The 8398-nt window shown below is 43.2% G+C and overlaps 1 long non-coding RNA gene across 1 annotated transcript; it reads left to right on the top strand.

Annotated features, from left to right (window-relative positions):
• The first annotated feature begins 426 nt into the window (after positions 1-426).
• On the top strand, positions 427-2195 carry LOC135319197 (uncharacterized). Its single transcript, XR_010377658.1, has 3 exons — positions 427-532; positions 929-1021; positions 1409-2195. It is a non-coding gene; the product is annotated as an uncharacterized LOC135319197 (long non-coding RNA).
• The last annotated feature ends 6203 nt before the right edge of the window (positions 2196-8398 follow it).

Below are 8398 nucleotides of genomic sequence, written 5' to 3'. Positions count from 1 at the left end.
AATTTGTATATATGTAAATAATAATTATATGTATATAAAGATATTGCATTGAGACCCCTCTGGGAAGAAATACCATTGTCAGGTTAGTCTGACACAATGAGGCTAGTTCCACATCCCCTCCTACACTTGCCAACCCTGCTTTGCTGATGTCCACAGAAATTCTTGCAGCGTTTACAAATAAATCTCCAAGTATTTAACAAAAGCAGTGCAAACGATACTAACTAGGTCTAAGAGCTGTTAATGAAATGGGATATTTTTTGAAAATGCAGCACCGAATTGGGCTTTCTTTTCTTTTCAAACTGCACCTCCACCTGCTCCCTTCCCTCTTTCCTTTTCACTGGAGCGTTAGGAGTAAAGAGTGTTTTCTGAATTTAGGTAAATTGCTCAAATCCCCCAAGGTGACCCTAGTATTTCGGTTGTCTGGGTGACTCATTAACAGTATTCCTTTCCCTCTCAAAGGTCAGTTGTCTCACCCGCAGGGACAGCAGAGACACCCGCATGTACCTGTGAATCGGGGATTGGGGGTCCCGGTGTACGAGGATTAGGTGTTCTGGGAGGCTGGGAGGGAGATCTGGGGGAGCAGCGTATGAGTTGGGGTGGCACCCTGGGTTTTGGGGCCGGGCAGGAAGCTGTCCGGGGCGGGCTCAGGGTGCGGGCTAGCTGGGGTGGGACGCGGGGGCGACGCCTCCCTCCCTGGGGCACGAGCCCTCCAGAACCTCGCCAGGTCCCGGGGAGGGGACGGAGGAGCCGGGACGCAGCGGGCAGGAGCCGCGCTGACAGCGGAGCGGCCCGGAAGTGGGGGTGGGGTGCGGGGGTGGGGTGCGGGGGTGGGGCGGTACTGTGGGCCTTCTCCCCGACCCCGAAGCCATGCGGACGAGGTGAACCCGGGTGGGAACAAATTCCACTGATTACTGAATCTTGGCTTCAGCCGCCGGGTTCCTCAAGAGTCTGCACCCGGGACAAGAGGGGCAAGTTCGTACTGCGAGGTCTGGGCCCTGGTGGCTTTTCAGGATGGTTTTCCGTGAGTGAAGAAACACTGACAGGGTCCTGCCACCCCTGGGGCGAGGCGGGGGGTCGTTCTGGGCTCCCTGGGGCCTGTGGCCGTGGTGACCCGGGCCTCAGGGAATGAGGTTCCCCGGCTCCTGTGGGTTTTACAAAACATCATCATTATATAGTAATCGTAAAAGCTACTTGTGCATCTCAGCCTAAAAAACAAGAAAAGAGGGTTAAGAAATAGTCACTTTATAATTAAAAAAAATTTTTTAGCTTCCCTGGTGCCCAGAGCGGCGGGCGGGTGTAGACCTTCCATTGTCCCGGCGGCCGGGTGGCTCCTTCTAAATTCTCCTTTGTGTTTCCTCTCCCGGAGCGCGCGGAGATGCTTGCTCTAATAGTCATCTTCTTTCCTCAGACAAAAGAAATCTCGCCTGTTTTGAGTTCTGACTCACGAGTCAGCTCAAACATGAGTCAGACTCCGGTTTCCTGAGAGCTGGAATTATCCGCTCCGCCCACCCTGATGGGAAGGGCCCGCCGTGCCTGATTCGCCACCAAGCGGCTCAAATCTGCAGAATTTCTTTGCTCTTCAGGGCGAACGAGGCGCGGCTGTGAGTGGGTTTTAGCTGAGAGAGACTGCAGAGTGTTCCACGCTCCTTGAGAGGAGTGTGAGTGTGGATGTATGTACGTGCACGTGTGTGTAATCGCTTTAATAACCAGGTCTTTAAAAATATAAAATCCAAAGGGCGCGCGGCGGGGTGGGGGTGTGGGTGGGAAGGGACAGACTGAGATTTCAAAATTTGTAGATACTGACAGGCATATGCAGAATAGATGAACAAGATTATACTGTATAGCACAGGGAAATATATACAAGATCTTGTGGTAGCTCACAGCGAAAATAAATGTGACAATGAATATATGTATGTTCATGTAGAACTGAAAAATTGTGCTCTACACTGGAATTTGACACATTGTAAAATGACTATAACTCAATAAAAAATGTTAAAAAGTAAAAATTAAAAATATATAAAATCCTTTGGTGAGAAGAAGACATATAAATGGCCAATAGGCACACGTGAAAATGCTCAGTATCACCAATTATCAGAGAAATGCAAAGCAAAACTACAATGAGGTATCACCTCACACCAGTCAGAATGGCCACCATTCAAAAGTCCACAAAAGATAAACGCTGGAGAGGCTGTGGAGAAAAGGGAACCCTCCTACACTGCTGGTGGGAATGCAGGTTGGTGCAGCCACTGTGGGAAATAGTATGGAGATTTCTCAAAAGACTAAAAACAGAGTTACCGTATGACCCAGCAATCACACTTCTGGGCATATATCAGGCGGGAACTCTAATTGGAAAAGATACATGCACCCCAGTGTTCATAGCAGTACTGTTTACAGCAGTCAAGACATGGAAACAGCCTAAATGCCCATCGACAGATGATTGGAAAAAGAAGTTGTAATCTATATATATGATGGAACACTACTCAGACATTAAAAAAAAAAAAAAAAAAGCTATTTGAAGCAATATAGATGGCCCTGGAGATTGTCTTACCAAGTGAAGTAAGCCAGAAAGAGAAAGACAAATACCATATGCCATCACTCATATGTGGAATCTTAAAAAAAAACACACATAAATGAACATATCTAGAAAACAGAAACAGACTGACAGACATAGAAGACAAACTTATGGTTACTGGGGGGGGGTAGGCGGGTGGGAAGGGATAAATTGGGAGTTCAAGATTTGCAGATACAAACTACTATATATAAAATAGATAAACAACAAGTTTCTACTGTAGGTACAGGGAACTATATTCAATACCTTATAGTAACCTATAATGAAAAGAATATGAAAAGGAATATATGTATGTATATGTATGACTGAAATATTATACTGTACACCAGAAACTAATAACAACATTGTAAACTGACTACATTTCAATTAAAAATAAACTCCTTTGGTGGGAATGATGGACATTATCCTGGGATAAGGCGATGAAGAAAGTAGCAGAACTGAACTCAGTGTCTGCTTTTTGGCAGATAAATGTGGGTCATTCCACATGGCCTGTGGGTTGATATGAACATCAACAAGGCCACTTTGGAGGCCACAGAAGCCACTTTGTGCCCAGACTGGGGTGTGAAGTTGAAGGTGGTGACCCTGGGGCCCGGGGCGGGGGTAGGGAGAGGAGGGCAGGGGGGGAGGCGGCACTTAGCTGAGAGCTCCAGTGCCAGAGACAGCCCCCTACCCCGCCCCGGTTTGGTGTTGGAAAGACAGGGGACCAGCCAGTTCTGGGGCAGACGCTGAGTTTTTGTATTTTTTTAAATGTGTTTTTTCTTGATTTTAAAAAATAATGTTTTATTTTTGAGAATTTAAAATAAGTAAAAACACCCAAAGGAGAAAAAATTACCTATTATCCCACTATCTTGAAATAGTCACTGTCAACATTTTGGTGTATGTGTTCAGGGTTTTTTTCTATACTTATTTTATTTAATTAAAATTTTTTTGTGGTTTTATTTTGGGGGTAATTAGGTTTATTTTATTTATTTGTTTATTTATTTTAATGGAGCTACTGGGGATTGAATCCAGGACCTCTTGCATGCTAAGCATGCGCTCTACCACTGAGCTACACCCACCCCCCCATGCATATTTTGTTTAAGCAAAAGTGGAATCTCTGTATTCAAGAGAATTGAACACTGATGCCCACACAAAAAACACCTGCACATGAATGTTCATAGCACCATTATTCCTAACTGCCAAAAAGTGGAAACAGTTCACATATGTCCATCAGCTGATGAGTGGATGAGCAAAAAGCAGTCTATCGTTTAATGGAATATTATTTGGGAATTAAAAGAATGAAGTACCAGTACATGCTGCAACATGGATAAACTTTGAAAAGCTTATGCTACTAAAGAAGCCAGACACACAGACAGCATATTATTTGATTCCATTTATGTGAATTGTCCAGAATAGGCACATCTACAGATAAGGGAAGTAAGTTACTGGTGGACTGTGGCTGGGGGTGACGGAGAGTGACTACAATGTCCACGGGGTTTCTTTTTGGGATGATGAAATGTTCTGGAGTTAAATATGTGATAGCTGCACAACCCTGTGAATATACCAAAAATGACTGAATTGCAAGATGGATTTTTGGTTATGTGAATTATATCTGTGTCAATAAAGATGTCATTAAAAAAACCAAACAAATGTAATCATAGTATACCTAGTCATATATTATGAACACTTCCTAATAGCCTAATCACTACTCTTCAGTAACATTTTTATTTTTTATTTGTGTGTGTGTTGGGGGGAGGTAATTTGATTGATTGATTGATTGATTTTTATTAATTTTTTAATGGCAGTACTGGGGATTGAACCCAGGACCTCCTGCATGCTAAGCAGTTGCTCTACCACTGAGCTATACCCACCCCCCATTTTTATTTTAAAATATCAAAGTGATGCACATTCATTGCAAGAAAAAATTAAATAATGCAGAAGAGTGAAAATTAGAAAGTGAAGTATTCCTCCCCTGGCCCAGCTTCAACACCTTGGGAGTACCTGCTTAAAAACTACTCTTCTGGTAATGTTTTATAATAAAGTTCCAAGCTTTCACGACAAATTTCAAAATAAAACAAAAGCAAAAGTGGAAAAAAAAAAAAAAAACTACTCTTCTGGTCACAGAATCTCATGTTCAGTGCAAACCCACTGCCTTGTTTTAGTTTTAACTTCCCCTCCCCCGCAGCTGTTTTCATTCTCCTCCCCTGCGTTGCCCCTCACTGTTTCGTGTTCCTTACATATGCAGGTATCCCTGGAAAAGGTCACGTTCTGTATGGGCTTTTAATTTTCAGAAGTGGTATTGTGCTACAAGTCTTCTTTTGACTCAGTGCTTTCTGAGGTTTCTGCATCTTCCAGGGTGATAAATAAATAAATAAATAAATAAATAAATAAATAAATAAATAAATAAATAAATTTATTTATTTATTTATTTATTTTATTAATTTTGTTTGTGGGTTTTTTTGTTGGTTGTTTGTTTAGTGAGAGGTGATTAGGTTTATTTAAGTTAATTAGTTATTTTAATGGAAGTCTCGGGAATTGAAGCCAGGACCTCGTGCATACTAAATGTGCCCTCTACCACTGTGCTGTGTACTCCCCGCCTTCCCTGGGTAATGTTATTCTGTAGTAAAATCCACCACATTTAACTTACATATTTCCCTGTTAACGGACCCCTGACTCACCTCCAGCTCCCTCACAGTAAACAGTGTAGTCTACGTGCTCCCTTAAGACTTGAGGACAAATACCCAAGAGTGGGGCAGTACACCGGGTCAAAGGATGTGCTCTTATTTAATTTAGATGCAACCATTTGGCTTTCTGAGATGGATACTCCAGTTAATATTCCCGTCTTCTGGTTTGGACAAGAACTTTCATCTCCCCACATTCTTTGCCAACACTTGGTAGCATGAAACTTTCTAATTTTTATTAACTTGATGGGGCGAAAGTAGTATCTCATTTTAGTTTCTGTTTGCATTTCTTTTTGTTTCCGGAATTACTAGGGACTTTGATCATCTCTTTGTCTTCTGTTGGATGAACTGCCTATTCCTTGTTTGCTCATTTATCTATTGGGTTTTCTGACTTTTCCTTGTTGATCTGCAGGAACTCTTTGAATATTCTAGATATTAACCTCTTATACTGGCAAGATGTTCCAATCTCTTCTAGTCAGTCACTCATTAAATTTGTTTGGTATGTTTTATTGAACAGAAGTACTTAATTAAAAAAAATTTTTTTATTTAAGTGTAGTTGATTTACAATGTTAGTTTCAGGTGTACAGCAGAGTGATTCAGTTGTACATATATATATATATATATTTTTTTTTTTTTCTTTTCAGATTCTTTTCCACTATATGTTATTATAAGAAATTGAATATAGTTCCCTATGCTGTATGGTAGGTCCCCATTGTTTATGTTATATATAGTAACATGTGTCTGTTAATCCCCAATCCCTAATTTATCTCTCCCCACCGTTTCCCCTTTGGTAACCATAGTTTGTTTTCTATGTCCGTAACAGAAGTACTTAATTTAATTCAGTGTGGTGAAATCCATTTAATTTCCCCCCTACTCCTAGGCACTATTCACTTTCTAATTTTACATTACAATTATTAACAGATCTTTTCCCACGTACGTATCAACAGACACACAATTTGTTGAACAAAAACAGGATAAAACAATGTATATTGTTAGGTAACTCTTTTCTCGTCCTCCAGCAAAGTATTTTTAGGCTAGATTACTGTAGGTAGACTTGCTGGTTCAATGAATATATTTAATTTTGATTTACTGCCAAATTACTCTCCAAAAATGTTGTGATGATTTGTATTCTCATCAACAGTGTTCAAACAGGATTTGTCATTGTAGTTGTTATGGAAATTCACCCCCTGATTGTGGGCTGACAGTGTTTCCAGTGGTGGTGCTTCTGCTGGTCCTTCAAGTCCTCAGTCTCTGATAGTGACTCCACCGTGAGGGCAGCAGGGGGTGGTGGTCCAGGTACCACCCGCCACGGTTTTCATGCAGGAGCCACAGATTCTCGGAGCCTGCCTGTTCATCCCGGTTTTGCACAGAAGCAGGTGGCCTTGGTGTACAGGCTGATTTCAGTTTTCTTCACCACCTTCCCTCGGGAGGCACCACGTGATATGGTCCCATATGGGGTCCAAGCCCAGAAAGGAAGCAACCATGACTTTTTTGGTTTTTTGTTAGTGGAGGGACTGAGGGTTGAACCAAGGACCTCATGTGTGCTAAGCATGTGCTCTACCCCTGAGCTATACCCTCCCCCACAAACATGATTTTTTAACGGAGACAGCCTAGTTAGGGCTAAAGATATTCTGCTCTGATGTCAGGGAGACTTGGTTTGAATCGTGTCTCTGTCTCTTGGCTGTGTGACTTTCTCAGTTTCCTCATCTGTGAAACGGTACCTCTGAGGGGTAGGGCTGTGGGCAGAATGAAATGTGCATTAAGTGCCCTCATCCACTCCCTGGCACTGACCCTCCTCTCTGGAAAGTGTATAGACATTGTTATTTAGAACATTATGACACTGATGCCACTGCATCTGGTTCTGACCATGTCTTCACTGTTTCCTCCTCTGCTTTAGTTCTTGTCAGCTGACAGTCCCAGGGAGACCTGCCTCCATCCATTGCCCCTTCTTCCTCTTCTTTCCAGCCTCCCCAGACCTGCCGCGAAGGATAGGGACTCGCAAGACCAGATACTGTGCGTCCCCCTCCAGCCTAAACCCCGTGGGGGAAACCAGCCTGTTGGGTTAAAAAGCAAGGGCAGAAAGGAGGACCAGGGTGTGAGGAGGCACCCCCTTGGCAGTGACTGTCGCCTCTGTTCCTGCATCAGCAAAGACGAGGGAGGAGGACCAGTGATGGTTAGAGCCTGCCTGCCACCTCTGAGGGGAGCCTGTCAGAGGTCAGCCATGAGGACCACGTGGGAGGGGAGGCAACCAGAATCCAGGGAAGCCTCCGGACAGATTTCCCCCTGAGTTGTGAACTTTCACTTCCCAGTGGGAACTGAAGTTCTCCCCCGCTTCCCATCCCATGATTTTAAACAAGATTTATGGGTTAAGAATGGAACATCAATGGCTCTCCAAGAGAAAGCTCAGTTTTCAGGGACAGCACAGAGTGAGAGGGTTGGTCTCCTGCCCCACACCGCAGTGTCCTGAGTGGCTGACAGTTTCAAACTGGCACATTAGTAGAAATAATGAGTTAATTTTTTTTCACAGAAGCAACTGAATAGTACTGGCACGTTTAGGTGCATAGAGAGCATGAAAAAGATCCACAGTCCTACAGAATAACCACAGGCTCACTAAGTATTCCCTAACATCACACATGGAGCTAAGATAGCCGTACGACAAATTCCCAACTCAAGGTAATAGTCTGAACTGTGGGCTATTTGGGTGAAGTTGGCCCTGGGAGGTCAAAGTTGCTGGTGGGGTCCCTGCGTGGGCCAAGGACCTCTCCACTAACAAAGCATGTATCTGACCCCAGCTTTACACAGGGCTTGCTCCCTGCATATTCAGGGCTATTTGTGAGTGTTACGTGAGTTAATCTATGTGACGGTGGCATACCTGTGCCATGATCTAAGCACGCCCCTCTGAAGTTGATGAAAATAAGAAGAGAACCCTGCAAACACACTGGCATAAACTTCTGCTACTAGTGGCAGAACAACTCAAACACGACGGGCATCCGAAGGGCCTTTGGTGTGAAAAAAAAAGAGGTGCTTTATAATAGATACGGTATGGGTAATTTATACAATATACACCCTTGAATTTCCTCTGACAGCATCCCAATACTTCACACAAAAGTTTTTTTTCTTTTTTTATTGAAGTATAGTCAGTTTACAACGTGTCAGTTTCTGGTGTACA

Source organism: Camelus dromedarius, chromosome 24 (assembly GCF_036321535.1).
Source record: "Camelus dromedarius isolate mCamDro1 chromosome 24, mCamDro1.pat, whole genome shotgun sequence".
Classification (NCBI taxonomy): Eukaryota; Metazoa; Chordata; class Mammalia; order Artiodactyla; family Camelidae; genus Camelus; species Camelus dromedarius.
Note: the sequence above shows the minus strand (reverse complement) of the source record. Positions and strands in the feature narration are given on the sequence as shown.